We start from the raw sequence: 18981 nt of genomic DNA, 5'->3' as shown, positions 1-18981 counted from the left end.
TGGAAGAACTCTTTCATTTAATCTTGAGCTATTTTCTACAATCCAAAAAAAAAAAAAAATGTCATAAGGCTTGTATTAATATTTCTTGCCTTATTTTGACATTCGCCTTTTAAGTACAATGCCTCTGGTGTTTGGGAAAGCCCCAGTGCTCCCCTAACTCAATTTGCCTTGCTTCCTGTAAACTGCAATTAAGCATTTAAATACAGCTACAAGAATAAATCTGAGTTTTATTGATAGAACTTTGTTAACTGTGTAAGTTGTAGAAAGGCATTTCTGTGTTTTTCTTGGGGCAAGGTTCAGATTATATAGTCCGTAGGTCAGTGGTAATCTTTTTCCTGCTATATCTAGTAAATTGAGGTGTGGCTAATGGATTAAAATACAGCATTTGTATCTACAAAACCAAACTCTCCACCGACTGTATGTGCAAAAACACATTCCACTCCAGGTGAAATTCCTGTGAAATGATCCAATTTCACACAGCCAACATAGTTTGTGACATTTATGCTGTGTATTGATGCTTAATATCTCATACAGCAGCTCCAGTGTGAGGCTGGCACAACAATGCTTTTCAGTATTCAACTGGAGAGCCGTGACATCCCTATTGTAATATTTTGCTGCCTATGTGTATAATTATTTTAGACCTGTGTGGACGGGGGTAAAGTTCAGGTTTTGAATAACCACATACCGTGTATGAAAGAAATATTTTGTTGGGATTTGTTCATTGTAGCATCTCAAGTTGGGATTCTGAATGGAGAATCTCCAGTTTAATGTGGGATAAACTTCTTTGAAACCCAGATGGCTTTCATTAAAAATGTCTTTGTGTGTGTTACTTTCAGGAACGGAGATGCTTCGACTTGCTTATTTTTCTTTTTTTTTAAAAAAAAAAAACAAACTTGAGCAAAATGTCCAATTTTCTTGAAGTCTTTGTTTAAATAGTATTAGGTTACATGCCTTGGGGAGGACCCATTTATAAGTACGACTAGCAGCATGATGTAATGTTATTTTTCATGAGTGAAAATAGAGTATTTTACAGAGGTCAGCAGAATAATGGCTGATGTTGGTAAAATGAGCCAAAGATCTAATTTATATAACTGAATGCATTGTTAGAGGGGTTTCAATGCAATCAGTTGCTCAGCACCTGTCTATTGTTACTAGCGTTGAGTCTGTAATAAAGATGTAATATCCCATTATAATTTTTGCTTTGCTAGAACACAGTGGGCTAATGCAGGGTGCAACAAACATTGCATTTGCTTATACAGTACATAAGCTTGTGCAGTAGTCGGTCAGCTTCTAATTGAAATTAGCTTGCAAATTCTGTATTTGAGACAAAACAAAACAAAAATCATATACAGAGCATGTGCAGTATTGAAGAAATTAATCCAACAAAAAATAAATAAAAAATAGAGAAAGTTATCAGTTTTATTTAAAACTATAACAATTGAACATAACATTTTTTTCAGTGGCCAGATATCTAGAAGCATTTTCAGTAATATACTGTCAGATTTAGACCCATAAACTGTACAGAAAACGGCATAACATACTGTAGCATGCACGGGGGAAGGCAGCAATAGGGCTGGTAGGTGACGTAATCACACACAGAGACATAAGCCCGATAAAAGCTCCTTGGAAAGGAGCCGGCTTTTTTGTACAGTGGTGTCGGCGCTATGCTTTAGTGCGAGAGGTCCCGGGTTCGCGCCCGCCCTCCGCCTATGTGTGGATTGCCTCGCCCTGTGTGATGTGCCTGCCTGCGGGAAGCAGGAACGCTACAATACTTTATACTAAAATAATTTTTTTGCACTGTATAACACAGACTCTCTAGTCAATAAAATGCATTAGCCTGCTCTCATAATGCTGTGTAGATGTCATACAACAAATACACTGCCAGTGTTCTTCTGTTAATAAACTGCTGTTCTCGTTATCCTAATAGAGTGGCATTTACCAACATCTTAATATGTTTGCATTTACACACTGCTTATGACTGTGCTCCGATTATGGCTAAAAATAATGATTTAAATATGCGAAGTAGAGTTTAAAAGAATGCACTTGACATATGCTTACACATTAGTAAGAGGCTGCCTTTTCTCTTTATATTTTAATCAGAAAAGTAACTGTATTAATCCATATATTAACAGTCAAACGGTCATGCTTCAGTGATGGTGTAATGCATTTTGTGTTCAGTTATTGCCAAGCTTAAAATCAGAACTTGCGCGCAATTAAGACTCCTTATAAATTATGCATATTATCACTGCCGTAATTGAGACATGTTAATCATATTTTAGGAGCTTAATTACAGAAATATATAATTACGGAAGTGATTTGATAATTAACTGTGACAACAAGTTAGTAGTAAAATGATCGTTTCTGTACCGGTTGGTTTTGAAACTATTTGGGGCGGCTGTTCAAGTCAGGTCTCAAGGTAATCTGAGTTTAACTACAAACTAAGGAAGATGACATCTTTTTAAATGTCCTTCCCATAAGCCATTTCTTGCAAATTGTGGCCTTTTCTTCTGAGTCATTGACTCTGAAGGATGCTCATTTTATTTGATTCATTTTAAATCTTTACAGCCATCCTTATTTTTTATTTCCAGTCTTTTGGGATTATCATTTCTTTACAGTATTTGAGAATAGAGGCGTGTGTGTATACAGGGTCTATAGTTTAAAAACATGGTGGAATTAAATTGCTCACACTTACAATTTATAGGTAGATACAGTTTAATAAATGTTACCCATCATAAGATGGTAAAATGATTATTAATCTGGGATTCCATAAATCCCCAAACAATACCCATTTTTTCATATACTTTATTTTATATCACTAAATCCATTGTATTTGATAAGTCGAATATGTTTATTTCTATATTTAACTGATGGTATAAAGTAATCACTGAGATTGACAAGTTTCTTTTTGCTTTTATCAGATGCCTATGCTCTGAAATCTTTGTTCAGTTTGGAAGGTTTATGTGGTTCTGGAGATGAGCCCAGCAGTTAATTCCTTCTGTATGATGATATAACTGCCTAACACAGGAATGTGGTTGTATTTTTTTATAATCACTGCTATACTTGAAATTGTTTGACAGATATCATATTCCAATCCCTTACAAACTAATGGACCTCTACTTATTGTATTATAAATTGCTTTAGAAAGGAAATTTGCCTACACATACTGTATTTTATATCTGCTACTGAATGCCCAGTAGGTATTTGACTCACTCCCTGTGCAAAATAAATTATAGCATTACATTAGGTAAGATTACTAGCTGTAGTTCTGTACAGTATGTGTGTTTAAATATTGCTAAGTTATAGTTTGTTGTGGGGTATAGTGTATTTTCATTTAAATTAAATGTTAGTTTTTTTTTTTCAACATTGGAAATAAAACCCCTCTTTTATTTAATCTTCTGAAATATGTTGCAAATGTATTAAAATCCACAAATGTGTTAGGTACGTTAAATTTAACAGCCAGTGCCAGTTTTGAATGTGGTTGCCATACCAACACCCCGGGAGTTCATTTTCTTTAATTCAGGGGTTGCAATCTCATTTCCTTCCCTCCCTGCTGCTCGGTTTGAACGTGAGTGCAGAATCTATGTAAAAGAGCTTAACCACCAAAGCAGTGAAATGGAGAGCTGGAAGAAGCCCTTCTCAGTACGACTTAGTAAAAATGACACAAATTAATATACAACGCTTAAACCAGACCAAGATTAATGGTTCTCTTTCACAGCAGCTTACTCCAACTGTCACTCGCCATGCGCTCGTCGGACAAAATCAACACTAATCAACATTTATTCGTCTTTTGCCCTCGGCTCCGAGGAGTGAGAGCGGACTGCTCAGTTTCCCCGTTCATCTCGCTACGCTTTTCACCCTCCATCCAGCCTCGCCATATATCACCCCTCCGCGCTGCGCCACTCCTTATGGAAATGCATGCTTCTTACTATCAGGGTACATTAGGGACATAATAGATTTTCTCTTTTAATTTTAGTCTAATATTTTACAATGCAAGTGCATTTTCATCAATAGCATAGCCGTACGCTATAGTAAATGTGATAGAGTATTTCTGTCAACAGTAAAGGTCATATACACACACAGTGCAGTGTGTCGACACACATTTGTGTCTGTACAGTATGTTGTTTTTGTGGGTGATACATCATATAAGATATACATTATGTGCGCACTCGAGTGTATTTTACTGATTATTTTCTGGTTGTTCTGAGGCTATATCTACTGTGATAACTGGTTAATCTACATGCAGTTCTGTTTAATTGTAGTTTTTTTTCTTTATAGTTTTCTCCTTAAGAAATTTGGGTAAAGCAAAGGCATTTGTAAAAATACATACATAGATGTAAAATGTTTTATACCAAAAAGTCTTTAATTCAGGAGACTAGTGTGCTTACTATTTTCTAAAGCAGCGATTCCAATTATGACATGGGTGCAACCATTCTAATTGGAGTCTTCTGCAGGTTTAGGGTGCATTAAAAAAAGGTATAGTATATACTGTAATGTGAAACCACCTTTCTGGTAAAAAGGCTTCCCTTGAACAAATACATGCATTCTTTTTTTTTGGGGAGGAAACGGATTAATATGTTTTATGCTACACATTCATACTGTAATGTAACATTCAAATGTGTGTTGGGGGTGGGTGGGTGTGGGTTATATCAGTAATTGAAAGTAATGAAGCTGTCTAAATGAGGTGTGGTACTCTGTGTTTTATGCTAATTTATGTTAACACAAACACTTTTGTTATAATTTTGAACCCTCAAATACTGTAATAAACAAAGGCAGGCCCAAAGATTGGCAGTGCTAATGAACACCAGTGATGGTGATACATATATAAATATAAAGCCATGGCCTAAACCATTTATAGTCACTGGTTATTCAGTTGCACCACTGATCTGCGGTACAGACACAATGCAAAATGTTGCTGTATTAGATGTATGTCTGTTAATACACACTACAGCCAGAGTTTGCAAAATTCACACTAATTACAAATGCTAATCTATAGCAATGGCAGACTGCTGTTTCTCATTGTATTCCATTACCTCCCCATTGTGAGTATACTGCCATCAGGCTCTGGGAAATGAAGGTTAGTGTGTGGACCAACTAGAAACACTGCCATGAAAAAGGCTGAATTTCATATTAAAAATACCATGCTGTAGAAGGGAATACCAGTCTCTAATCATTGAAGTGAACACTTAGTATATTCAGTATGTGTAATACATAATATCAGATATATACTCTGGATCGATCACAGAAAAGCCTGAATTTTCTTCTGTCTGTGATTTAGTAACCTTAATCCTAACCCTATCCCTACCCCCCCCCCCCCCCCCCCACCACAGAATTGATGCACGTTTTACCTTTATCGAGCATTCACACATTCATCAGCTACATAATATTGCTTCCAGTGCTGTGTGTGTGTGTTCATTATCACTGTGTATGGGATGAAATGTTTATTATTAGGGTGACCAGACGTCCCGGTTTTCCATCAAAGGTCTTGGTTTTCCATCAAAGGTCCCATTGTCCTGACATTTTTCTCAAAATCTATATAACTTAGTTTATGGCACCTGCAGTGAAAACAAAATTTAAAAAAACTTAAAGGGGAGTCAAAGACATTATTTTTATAAAGTGATTAACACAGACAGTGGCATAACTTTGGTTTCAAAAGTGGTGGTGGGGGGTGGGGGGGCAGTTCTGTAGCTGGGGCATGCGTGACGATTATTTTATCTGAAATAATAAAATATGTTACAAACAAGTAACAAAACATTGCACCCCTTGTATGTCTAATTAAAAGATACAAAGACATTCCTGCGGCAATTATTCAAAACAATATATTGTTGGCACAATGTTGTCATGAGTGATGAGTGTGGGAAATAGCTTTATTATTCAGTCGCTTCTGAGTCATGGAATTACAAAGCCATGACTTTAGTCTTCGAAGAGCACTGAAGCTCTGCTCAGATGGAGGCTGGATCCCAGATCAGATCCCTTTAAACCGGCCCCTGAGGCAGCGGTGAGCGCTAGAGCGAGTGTGGCATCATGCAGGTTTAATGAGAGGGATGAGACTTGCCCTTGAAATATATTTCTAGAAACGTTGAGGTTTCCCCACAATTGAAATACTTAAGGTAAATACAGTATTGCTGTTAAAATGATGCTCGTACTGTATTGGTATAAGAAAAGGGTGTTTTTAAAAAAATTATTTTCAGCTTCCATCCACTTAAAATATGCAGATATAGTTTGAAACTCAAACCACCGTGTATCAACGATAATGTAAATAACACCGAGCTCCAGACATTGAGTTTCAAACTTTAAACATGTTCCTATTCACAGGTAAAAACTCAACTTTACTATGATCAATAAGATTATGTTCGTTATGGTAATTTGTTTATTTATTTAAAAATGTTCAGTAAAACATGACCTGGAGTGAGTTTTTGGAACATGATAAATAGAGATGTGAGAGTCTGCGATGTATTTAAACGCGCAAAATAATTTAGAATCAGTAATATATCATGATTAATTTGGTATAATAATTGTGTAAAACGTTATTGGTAATGTATTTCATTTTTATTGATATCTATATTTATTTGCACAAGGCACAAAGGTCATTTTGCTGTTTTAACTTTACTGTTTCAGTTTTAAAATGAAAAGTTAAAGGGTAAATAAGGACCTTTTTATTTTATTGTGTTACATGTTCCCACTTGTTGCTACAGCTGTTTAAGTAAGGTGTGTGTATTGTTTAAATTTTTTTTCACTGGTAAATCCATTGCAGTTACATATGTGAGCAGTAGGATGATGGGAAATGTAGTTCTGAGAGGTCCATGCGGGTACATGGGAAGCCATCTTGAGGCAGGGAATGCAATTAAGTTTAAAAAAGTGGTCAAAATGTAAAAAAAATAATAAAAATAAAACAATACACACACCTTACGTAAACAGTTGTAGCAACACATGGGAACATGTAACACAATAAAATAAAAAGGTCCTTATGCACCCTTTAAACTGTAAGTAGACAGAAACCTCCGTATGATAACATTAGTAAATACCACAAGCTATGGTGAATTACAGCAATGTAGTGCATCCTCCTCTATCTTTGTCCATTCGTTTGCCATTTTTCCCAACATTACTGTGATCTCAGGCTTTATACAAATTTCTCAGCCGGGGTCTTTATACTACGCGTCACGTATATTCGCTTCTCATTGGTCAGTCTCCCTAGTTAAGGTGTGTGCAGCTCCAGGATCTGATCAGCATTACGGATCAGTGGAGCCTGATCCAGATCTTCCTAGTAAAACACCATCTCATGATCCGGCTCCAGTGATCCCGGATCCGATACCATTTTTCTTCTCATTGACTTCGATACTGATTACACCAATAAAAGCTGTAGTACTCCTGCAGTGTGAGGGGGACATTTCCTCATCATTGAAAAAGTGAGGGGGGCATTTCACCCGTGTAAATTACGCCTATGAACACAGACATACGTGTTTATTCTTCAGTGCGCCATTCAGTTTCATTTAGTTTATATTCAGTATGAATCTGCAGTTGTGTAATATGGTAATTTCGCAGCTGTTTAGTTTTGTGGGGATTTAGCCCAGACACTAGACAGAGCAGTGAGAGGTTGCAAGCATCCGAATCCACCAGGTTAAACCACATCAACAATGTAAATAAATGGAAAAATCCTGACGCAGTGATTAAAAAAAAAAAGAAAGAAAAATGCCAAAACCTAAATGTATTTTTAATGACGATCTACAGAATTATTATTATTATTATTATTATTATTATTATTATTATTATTATTATTATTATTATTATTATTATTATTATTATTAATAATATTATTATTATTATTATTATTATTAATAATAAACTCAGTATAAAAGTAGCAATATGTATAACATAAGTTAAACTAATTAACCACAAGTTATACACCAGGGAGTGTACTGAAATTAGCTGGCTGCTTAAAAGAGAATACTAAGAGTAAGAGGATGGCTATTTAAATAACCATTAAAATAGCCAATATTTAAATTGGCCTTATCAATTATTTAACAATGTGTCCTGGTTTTGAGCTTTGGAAATCTGATTACCCTATTTATTATGGCTCTACAAGCCTCATAGTATATTTAAAGAAGTACCGGATACCTGTAATAAAATCTGACACAAATTCAGTGATCTGCAGTTTGTTTGTTTTGTCATTTTGTACTAAAATGTTTGGAGGCAGTCACAAATGATTCTGTTAAAGTCCTTGTTTCCAAAGTATGCTGAAATGTCTAAGCGTGCCCCAAACCTCACTGGTCATTATCACAGCTGTTGTTTATTTTGCCATAATTAAAATGTAATCCCCGTCTGCCTTTTGTTTTAAATATATCTTGTGACACAATAAAGTTTCTCTTTATTTTCAATTACCTCCTCCGCTGATGTCTGGATTTCATTTTGCTGAATTTAATTTTTCATTTGGCTGCTTGTCGGTTCTTTTTTTGTGTTCTTCCTGGTCTTTTCCACTTTTGGCAGACTGTTAGCTTCTTCAGTATCACTTCTGTGCTGGAGCTCAATTTGCACTGGTGCAATGTTGATCATTGTGTTGTGCAGTGGATCCCTGCCAAACTCAAGACCTTATCCACCATTACCCTCATTGTCCTGTGCTCCAGTGGAACTTATATCATATAATATATATTAGCGAGAGAGATTACATAATCATGAAATTGCACCATTTGTCTATTTGATATTCAGGTCAAATTCATTATCAACAAATATATGTTTTAGTAATCTTTGTGTATCTGTAACAGTAACGGGCAGTGAAGATTTTGTAGCTTGTATCTGGCTTTTTTTTTTGCTCCTATAAAAACTGTAAAATGCACAACTGTTTATTTTTATATATTTTGTAGACGGCGTAAAACAAAGACATTTAATTTCGCTAAAAAATATATATTTTTCTAGTGAGATTACTTCTAGTAAAAAGTTACACCAAGCGTGCAGATCTTTTTATTCAGTAGGCACTTGCAGTTTTTGTGCAAAAGAAAATTTGTCTAAAACTAGTGTTCAGCATTTGGCTCGTGTCCCAGTTAAGACATGAGTGACATCACAGGTAGCTGATATCGCAGCGGGATTAAATAAATGACCTTTCGTATGGGCCAGTGCTTGGCATGGTAAATTGGCAGCAAAAGCACATAAAAGAGATGTTTTCAGACCAGCAAAGAGTGCAGCACAAAAGAATGCTTAAAGGTGTAGTCCCCTCTCCACTATTAACATGAGTTTTTCTAGAGAGGGGTATCCCTGTAAGACCACTTTAAAAGAACGGTCAGTCCTGCAGGTTTTTTCCTATTATAAGTAGTCTAATATAAGTAGGATCATAACTTATTCCAGCTATATTGCTGCACTAATTGGAACTGCACTGCAGTAAATAAAGAAATGCTGCATGTTGTTTTTTTTTTTTGTTTTAAGCATACATATGAAATATTTTTCAGTATTTCATGTCAATGTTCTATTTTGAACACCCGTTGTATCTCATATGGTAACAGCTATAGGCCTGCATCCTTCCCTCTGATTACCATTGCCATTATTTGTTATGCACAGCTAAGTCCTGCCGGTATTCTATTTTTTGCATAATCTGCATTATCATATTCAACCTCCTCTGCTTTGCACAACTTTGGATTTGTGGCCTGTTGTTTTGCATGTGTGCAAGAGAAAGGAGGAGGGGGCTTCCTGCTGGGAAGAGTTTCTGATTACTTTAACCTTGTGTAGTGCCACACTACTGAATATCTTGAAGCTGCAGAATTATTTACTATAGTAACTCATTGATGTTGGCTTTGTGAGGTCTTGTTAAACACCTGGGGATGTATTGGAGACACTCTTCGGTGTTTAGAGGCTGAATGGCTTAGATGTTAACCTGCTCTCCTTTACCAGTAAGTAATATTGGTTATACCACAGAGCATGTCATTCAGATGCTCGGCTTGTATAGTTTGATTGTGTTGGCAATGAGGCTGAAAAGTTGCCTAATGTGGGATGTGTAAGGCAGCTAGGGAATGTGGGATGACCCTTCTGGAAATGAAAGGGTTGGGAGATATGCCGAACTTCAACAGGAAATATCCACCCAAATAGAGAAAACAAAGTAAATCACAGATTTATGTATGTTAAGTACTATTATACGAGCTGTTAAAAAGAAAGAACAACTGTTATTAAATCATGCTAATTTACTGAAGAGCTCGAGCAGTGTGTCTCTCTCATTCTGATATTGTGCTTCTCGAGGTGCAGCTCTGGTTTGTAATTCATCTATGCAAAGTGTCTTTGACTTCATGTACTTTGTACTTGACTAGCAATCCATGCTGTCACGGTAAGCAGAAACTGCAGCTCATACATTTAAAAAGACCAATTTCTCAGGATTCTTGTGGTGGTTTTGAAAATCTTTCCTCAAGTCAAAAGGCAAAAAAAGGTGCTTGGATTTTATTGATAGATTAATATTCCAACAACAGGACAGATATGGAAAAGGGGTTAAGAGCTTGTAGGATAGTTTAACCTTGATAAAACAGTTGTTTCAATGAGGTTGATTTTCTCCCATCTATCTTCATCCATCATAGCACAGCTGAAGTATGCAAATGAAGCTAACTGATAGGAGTACAGTGCAGTTAAATGGGGCGTTTCAAATGTTGTGTGTACCACACTGACAGGGTGATACTACTTACTGTCCAGATTTAGTGCATCTGCTGTGAGGCTTTTTTCCTTTGCTTTAAAGATACATAGTTTACAAATATAGTGTCTCATAAAATAAAATAATCTTTCTACCACACAGTATATGTTTTTATGTTTCTATTTTTTTTTTTTTTTAAGTCACACCATTTGCAGCTACAGTACAGTACCAAGCAGTATATTTACAGTCTGGCACTAAATACGCTTTCTTAAGAGCACTCTTTGCTACAGTAAATCATGTGACCTGACCTGAGAATTGTATTGCACAAATACTGGAGGAGTTACTGTATATCCCTGCATATCTTGGGCATGCTGAAACAGATCAAACCGATCTCTTGTAATTCCCTGTAATTACTGACAGTGATTTTTTTTAATGAAATCGTGTAGAAAAGGTCACAGAAACAACCCCATGTACAGTGCCTTGCGAAAGTATTCGGCCCCCTTGAACTTTGCGACCTTTTGCCACATTTCAGGCTTCAAACATAAAGATATGAAACTGTAATTTTTTGTGAAGAATCAACAACAAGTGGGACACAATCATGAAGTGGAACGAAATTTATTGGATATTTCAAACTTTTTTAACAAATAAAAAACTGAAAAATTGGGCGTGCAAAATTATTCAGCCCCCTTAAGTTAATACTTTGTAGCGCCACCTTTTGCTGCGATTACAGCTGTAAGTCGCTTGGGGTATGTCTCTATCAGTTTTGCACATCGAGAGACTGAAATTTTTGCCCATTCCTCCTTGCAAAACAGCTCGAGCTCAGTGAGGTTGGATGGAGAGCATTTGTGAACAGCAGTTTTCAGTTCTTTCCACAGATTCTCGATTGGATTCAGGTCTGGACTTTGACTTGGCCATTCTAACACCTGGATATGTTTATTTGTGAACCATTCCATTGTAGATTTTGCTTTATGTTTTGGATCATTGTCTTGTTGGAAGACAAATCTCCGTCCCAGTCTCAGGTCTTTTGCAGACTCCATCAGGTTTTCTTCCAGAATGGTCCTGTATTTGGCTCCATCCATCTTCCCATCAATTTTAACCATCTTCCCTGTCCCTGCTGAAGAAAAGCAGGCCCAAACCATGATGCTGCCACCACCATGTTTGACAGTGGGGATGGTGTGTTCAGGGTGATGAGCTGTGTTGCTTTTACGCCAAACATAACGTTTTGCATTGTTGCCAAAAAGTTCGATTTTGGTTTCATCTGACCAGAGCACCTTCTTCCACATGTTTGGTGTGTCTCCCAGGTGGCTTGTGGCAAACTGTAAACGACACTTTTTATGGATATCTTTAAGAAATGGCTTTCTTCTTGCCACTCTTCCATAAAGGCCAGATTTGTGCAGTATACGACTGATTGTTGTCCTATGGACAGAGTCTCCCACCTCAGCTGTAGATCTCTGCAGTTCATCCAGAGTGATCATGGGCCTCTTGGCTGCATCTCTGATCAGTCTTCTCCTTGTATGAGCTGAAAGTTTAGAGGGACGGCCAGGTCTTGGTAGATTTGCAGTGGTCTGATACTCCTTCCATTTCAATATTATCGCTTGCACAGTGCTCCTTGGGATGTTTAAAGCTTGGGAAATCTTTTTGTATCCAAATCCGGCGTTAAACTTCTCCACAACAGTATCTCGGACCTGCCTGGTGTGTTCCTTGTTCTTCATGATGCTCTCTGCGCTTTAAACGGACCTCTGAGACTATCACAGTGCAGGTGCATTTATACGGAGACTTGATTACACACAGGTGGATTCTATTTATCATCATTAGTCATTTAAGTCAACATGGGATCATTCAGAGATCCTCACTGAACTTCTGGAGAGAGTTTGCTGCACTGAAAGTAAAGGGGCTGATTAATTTTGCACGCCCAATTTTTCAGTTTTTTATTTGTTAAAAAAGTTTGAAATATCCAATAAATTTCGTTCCACTTCATGATTGTGTCCCACTTGTTGTTGATTCTTCACAAAAAATTACAGTTTCATATCTTTATGTTTGAAGCCTGAAATGTGGCAAAAGGTCGCAAAGTTCAAGGGGGCCGAATACTTTCGCAAGGCACTGTATGTGTTAATAAGGGAACTGCTGGCATTTTTGTCACATGTGTTTTCCTGTTTATTAAGCTAATTGATATTTTAAGACCTGTGTTTTATAGAGCAGTTTATGAGTCCAGTCCCTTACAATGAGGCGAATACGGTCCCAAAGGGATCTCTCGAAGGGGAATGCAGTTTAAACAGCAGGTGGCATTAGTTTACATTCCCTGTTTATTTTAGTTTACAGTGTTTTTTTTAATTATTATTATTTTTTTTTAAATAGACTTTAAAAAAAGATTGAAAAAGGGTGCATGATATGAAAGTGCATTTGAAAAAAACCCACCAATGGAATGGGTACTAATGCATACTAATACAACAATAATACTTTCTTGGAACCAGCTCCAGATCGTGAAGCCAGTATTAGAGAGCTACTGTACAATACTTGGACAAAACCAATTAGAATACTTGTGCTCGTCATACAAGTGTCATTATATTTGATGCACTTTGAGCATCTGATCCCCCAGGAATGTGGATATACACCTGGCACACTTGAACAGAATTGAGGTTCTCCAACATTAACAGCCTCCTAAAGAATGCTTTTCTGTTGTAGTCAATCAGAGAGATGTTTAATAAAGATCCTTGCTTGTGACTCCAAACAGTAAATGTTAAAAGGTGATGCTTCTTCTAGACTGGGTGAGTGTAATGATTTGAAAGTGTAATTAAATTGTATGTGAATGCATTGAAAAAGGCACATCAATCTGATAAGCTTCAGGGAAATAAAAAGAAAAAGAAAGAAAAGAAAGAAAACTCAAATGATGCCAACAATGCAGCTGTCTTGAAAAGACAGATTAAAAGGATTTTACTGGGTTTATCTTCAGTAAAGATCTAGCTGTACCTCATCACTGAGTAGCTGAGAAATACTAATGCATGTAATGCTTATTTTAAATAACAGGTCGTCTTTATAGGTAGGAAATTTAACATAGAAAATATACATCAAGGAATTCATCAGTGTGGCCACAATGAGTTTACCAGATGAAGCTATGTACTGTGCAACTAAAACATTCAAATCAAGTGCTGCCAGGTAGGCTAATAGTGTGTCGGCAAGGGACTAAACAACCTCTTCTTGTTCTTATGGTGGTCTGAAATAAAGGTTTGGGTGTACATGACCTCTGATTCCTCACGTCTGCCAATATGTTTGCTCTTCGAACATCAATACTCATGTCACACACCTGTACCTTACCTTTCCTCTAGAAGGTATTTATTCCCATACTCAGCTGTGATTTACAATGTACTGTATCAAATTTGCAAAGGATTTCACTTAACTGATTTATCTCTTTGCATTGAGATGATTTATTTACTTTTTCATTTCTTTCTGCTCACAACTCATTTGAAAGACCATCAGCCGGACAGGGCGGAGGGCGGAGGGCGGAGGGCGGAGGGGGGAGGGGGTGTGGGGGGAGGGGTGTGCAACAAATGGACCTGGTTTTTCACTGGAGGATCAAAGCGAGAAGATTATACTGTCAGTCACTCCTGCCTTTGCCTCTTCTCACTCAAATGTGGAAACTGGGCGGGCCTCAATGGCAGTTCTAGAACTGTAGCCAATCATACACAGAGATCAAACAGTCTCTACTGTAAGACAGGAATGTATGCAATCACCTTTAAGGTGTTTTTGTTTACCTTTGATTTACATGTTTTTTGTTCCATAGGTATGGTTCTTTCTAGACTCCATTGAAGGAAGTTATAGAAGGTGTGCTCTGAGTCTTATTAGCTTGTTCTCTGCCTGGTATGGGGCTGTTTGAAAGCAACATAGTGCAGGATAAGTGTAGTAACACCCGGTGGAAGAATATTTTTATTTTATTCCAGGTGTATTCGCTAATGAACATCACAGGCATTTAACACATAATTTTTTTGACAAAAATTTAGGTAGCTACTTAATTAGTAAATTAGTTGCATCCACCCCCTTTTTTTCAACGATGATATGTACACCTGTCAGTTACTGTAGGGTGATTAATTAGAAAGAGGCCTGGAAGTAATATATCTATATTTTCCTGGGCATGGTTGCAGCACCAGGGTAGGTTCAGTGCCTCCCTCCCGATTTCTTCTTTGAAATCACACTGAGAAGCATCGGGGGTTTTCAATATGCAAATTCAACCTTTTTTTTTTCTTAATTAGGCTATTTTAGGAGCCTAGGATTTCCAGCTTGGATAGGTTTGTGATATAGTGGTGCGGACACTGTATGTGGTCATTAGGGTAAAATAATTGTTTTCATAAAACAGAAGAGAAATCAACAGCTAGTGATTGCTGTTAATCAAACTGTCTCTTAAGACCTTTAAATACCTCCTAGTGTCATTTTCCTGGGACTCTTTATGGAGCACAAGTGCTGTCAGTTATGGTGGCCTCGGGGATAATAATATACATAAAAACAATTGATCCTTAACCTGATTGGTCAATACGAGGTCTCAAATCTCTGGTAAAGGACCTCGAATGTTATCTTTCAAACTACCTAAATACAGTATTTATTTGTGCAAGTTACCTTTTTTTCTGCTTAAAATTTCAGTCTTTTTAACCATTTCGGCTTGGGACTTTTAACTGTACCAGATGATAAAGCCCTTCTCTTTGGGTTCTGTTGCTTAAGTATTAAACTGAGGGCTAATTTGAGACTGCCACTTAATTTATAAATCTAGAATTTAACCCAGGCCTCCAGAAATGAAAGAATAACACCTCAACTGCTTTTCTCTCAAACTATAACTTCAGATTCTCTATATTAGTAGAAAGAAACAAATGTATACTGCAGGGAAAAAACATCTGAAAAGCTTCTAAAATTGTTAAAAAAACAAAAAAACAAAAAAAAAAACAACTTTTGCCAAACTGTGACAGGGTACTCGTGTCGTGTGTGGGTGATATGCAAGACAGGGAGACATGGGAGTTGGTGTTGAAACGCCGGCACAGGAACGCAAGATTTATTAACACAAAACAGAAAGTAAACAAATGGGTCATGCGCAGCTACCAGCGATGGTAGCGCACAGAGGACACATACAGCAGGCTGTACAAAAGGCAAAATAAACACAGTACATAAACTACAAATAAAAGGTGCCACACAGGGCGAGCGCTAGCCTTAATGAACGAGGCGTCCTGTTCAAACAAACCTAACAGACAGCAAGTCTCAATTGAGCACCTGTCTGTAAACAATAATTTAATGAAACACAACAACTCCAAAAACCACACAAAACAAAGCGGAATCATTAAATGTCTTTATTGTCCTCTATAATATAAAATCACATTTTGTGCCATGCAAATTTTTCATTATATTTCAGAAGATGCATGTGAATATATTTGTATTTTAATTATAGGAGTGCATTTGTATCCCACTAGGGTATTGCTTCTGGATGTTGTTTATGTTGTATAAATTAAGGGTAGGCTAAAGATTCTGCTGCTGTTTTTTTTCTTTCATGTACGAAACTGTTCTGCACGGCAGCCGATATTCCTCTTTTTTTGGTTTTATTTGTATTGTTATTAATTTAGATTTTTTAGTTTTCTCCTCAGTGAAGGGTTGTGTAAAATAAATAATGTTCAGCTTTGCAAACTGTCTGGTGTGATCTTAAGGATTGAAGGTCCTTACCCAAATCGTTCTGTCCCTTTGCTTTGGCTGTCACCACTGACAGTCCTCATGTTTATTTCATATAGCGTTTCCGCTGTCTTGTTTCCCTATCCTCCGATGTCATTAACGCACAGAGAGCGGACCCTGCAGTGCTGAGCTTAATGAATTCCGCTGCGGCTGCTCACTCCCCACCTCGTTACCAAAAGCTCAAGGTGTCAAATTAAAACCAGCCTGGAAAGAAAAAGAAAAACATGGAAGCCAAGGGGGTGGCCGTCTGTGGGGGGGAGGGCACTCCAGTAGAAATAATATCGGACTTAACCATTTCATTTGAACTGTTTATTATTTACAGTGGTATTTGGGTTTTTTTCTGCCTTCAAAACTAATAATAATAATAACATTTTTTTTTTTTACAATAGATAGATAAGCTACTAACCGCTGACCATTTGTACACTGTGGTTTACAAACCCACCATACTGTGGTTTAAATTGTTAAAAAAACATAGAATTTTAAATAAACCAGCAAACTCTCATTGTTTGTTGGTCATGCTCGTGTTTAAATGAATGGTTCACAGATTGAAGGTGTTTCTTTCGGGTTGAAGAATAAATGAAGTTTTAGTTGCTTATATTCCCCTAAAAAAATGATGACAAGAAAAATCTTTGTTACTGGTTAACTGCTGCACGCTGTTGAACTTTTTCAAATGCACTGAACAAAAACCATGTTTGACAAAGACCATGTTTTACATTATTTATTCCTAAACAATACAATTTGAATTTACTGAACCAATACGTGCTGTTTCTATACAGAATTCCAAACAATACTTTCATAATAAAATGTTGATGTCTGTTATTTACGAGGTTCAAGTAGTATAGTTGTGCTGGCGAGAAACTTCTGCATTTAAGAGCCCTGTACCGCAGTTTTACTTTTAAGAAGAAAGTTACTTCTATAGCATTAGCTTCACAAATAGCAGTTTTTGGTTTCCTGGTTAAAACTTTACTGCTGTGTTAATGAGATCTGCATCTGTGTCACGGCTGTAACCATGGATTTTGTTTCTGTGAGCTGTAGTCAGTCATCATTTGTGAAGAAGAATACATATAAGGGTTGTGTTCTATTAGCACTTAGTCATTGTTGAAGAAAGAATAAGTAATTTTATATTTCTTGTGAAGAAATAATGGTCTATCAGGCCTGAATTTATTGGCTCCCCCCAAAGACAGTATGTATTTCATTTAAAGCAACAATCCCTTAAATTGTTTTCTATAGTTTGTCTGACTTAAAAAGTATAGCGTTGCGCTTGTTTCACTTTTAACATTTTGTATTTGTTTTAGTGACTATATCCGAGATGGCCATCAATGCAGAGTCCACGGTTTTCATACTGTAAAACATGAGCTTGTTTTATAGTTACTAGGTATGGTACACTTCTGTGGTACTGGGTCCCAAGGTGCACACAAAGCTGAGATTTTTTATCAGAAGTCTATAAGCCCTACTAACCAGAGTCAGCAACACCATGACTACACAGCTGTGCGGGAAATGATATGGCCCTGTGACTAAAATACATGTAATACACACACACACACACACACACACACACACACACACACACACACACACACACACACATATATAATAGTCAAAGCAACAATATCTTCAGTATCTTTACATTTTGCAGTATAAAAGCACATACTTTGTCAGTGAGGGAAGAAACCTCTTATCAGCATGGAAAATGATGGAAACAAGGTGGATGACAAGTCCTCTTCCTGGTTTTCTTTTTTCTCTGTGTATTAATGAAGGGTGTAATAAAGTATAGCTGACTTATACTGGAAAGCAATACGAGAGCACACAGGAAGAGAGAGTCACATCACCTTGGCAGCCACAGCCCACAGCTTGTTAGACTGAAAGAATGTGCCGTTTTAATTAATGATATGTAAATATCCTTGAATGGGCTACATTTGCATATTAAGAGAGATTTGCAGAATCTGTGGAGTAATATATTTTAATTAAGGATTAATTATAAATAATGGGAATTTCATTTCGCCTGGCAGAATCAGTTTAAGTTTTAGCACGTGTCTGCCACAGCTTATCATATGAATACTGAGCAAATTCCTCTCTCGATGGTGCATCTTTAAAAACAAAGCCATACCCTCTAATTAAAAATGATAACAGCGGTCCTCTTTGTGCTAGTTTAGGTTTTTTCCCATTTTGTTTTCTTTCTTTATGGTTGAAGGAAGTGAATGGCTCAGAGACACGGAACACTAGTTGTGTTGGCAATTATGTTAATGGATGCTATTAGGCTATGATTCTATATGAGCGATTGGGGAGAAGTGCCTCTGTGAGAGAAAGTGATAAAACAGACATGTGCCTCATTGACACTGCTCCAGCAGTCATTTGCATAATCACTCCCTCTCACTAGCCGTGGGTGTGGCCACTACATTGATAACAAATATATTATTGCCACCAAAGATGCAGCTGCATAGTACTGTAAAAAAAAAAAAAAAAAAAACTTTGTTCTATAATTCAAATCAACAGTGTGCTTGAAAGGTGTTAGACATCACCTGCTGTGCCCATAGTTGGTCTCATTACTGTGGACAAAGATATAGGGACAGAGTGATGCAACTGTTAGATACAGAAGAGTAAATAAATAAAAAAAGAATAGTCATCGATGAAGGTAAATACCTGAACCGAGCTTGCCCCTTGAAAACCGGATAGACCTCAAGGAAGCAGTC

General features: G+C 37.0%; 1 protein-coding gene across 4 annotated transcripts in view; it reads left to right on the top strand.

Moving 5' to 3' along the window:
* The window catches only part of LOC117416457 (pre-B-cell leukemia transcription factor 1-like), a 70852-nt gene that overhangs the window by 8700 nt on the left and 43171 nt on the right, over positions 1–18981 (top strand). The window lies entirely within an intron of this gene.

This window comes from Acipenser ruthenus, chromosome 12 (genome assembly GCF_902713425.1).
Source record: "Acipenser ruthenus chromosome 12, fAciRut3.2 maternal haplotype, whole genome shotgun sequence".
In the NCBI taxonomy this organism is placed as follows: Eukaryota; Metazoa; Chordata; class Actinopteri; order Acipenseriformes; family Acipenseridae; genus Acipenser; species Acipenser ruthenus.
Note: the sequence above shows the minus strand (reverse complement) of the source record. Positions and strands in the feature narration are given on the sequence as shown.